Source organism: Wasmannia auropunctata, unplaced genomic scaffold, assembly GCF_000956235.1.
Source record: "Wasmannia auropunctata unplaced genomic scaffold, wasmannia.A_1.0 LD293563.1, whole genome shotgun sequence".
NCBI classification, from domain to species: domain Eukaryota; kingdom Metazoa; phylum Arthropoda; class Insecta; order Hymenoptera; family Formicidae; genus Wasmannia; species Wasmannia auropunctata.
The window spans coordinates 1-446 of record NW_012069327.1 but is presented as its reverse complement, the minus strand read 5'-3'; the positions used below and the strand labels follow the sequence as shown (position 1 = coordinate 446).

The following is a 446-nucleotide window of genomic DNA, read 5'->3' as shown; positions in this document are numbered from 1 at the left end:
AAATATATAATAACATTTATTCGTTTTTTGTAATGTCACATTTTTATTGCAAGCTTTTTCTCAGCTTTTTCTTCGTTGTATCATCTAAATTTCATTCCACAGAAAATGCAGTTATTTTATTTGCCTAAATAAAACATACGTTTTCGTTAATGTGATGACATTTCTTAGTTCGTATATACAGTTTGCAAACTTACCATGTCGAGTACGCGTTTCGTAAATTCCTTAAACTAAAAGTAAGAAATTATTATTCCCCAAATCCGCCCACAGATGCGTCAGCTTCGGAGATGGCATCTGCTTCAGATGCGTGAATGATTGCCATAATAGAGATTATGGCAAAAGCCAATGATAAAAATGACAATCGCATCTCAATGCTTATATTAGAGCTCGAACTGTGTTAGTCTGTACGTTTATGATTTGCTAGCATCGCTAAGAGATCGGAAGAGCAC

General features: G+C 34.3%; 1 long non-coding RNA gene across 1 annotated transcript; it reads right to left on the bottom strand.

Annotated features, from left to right (window-relative positions):
- LOC105461324 lies at nt 1-410 on the bottom strand. Its single transcript, XR_975922.1, has 2 exons — nt 195-410; nt 1-124 (listed from the first exon to the last, which is right to left on the bottom strand). It is a non-coding gene; the product is annotated as an uncharacterized LOC105461324 (long non-coding RNA).
- Between the last annotated feature and the right edge of the window lie 36 nt (nt 411-446).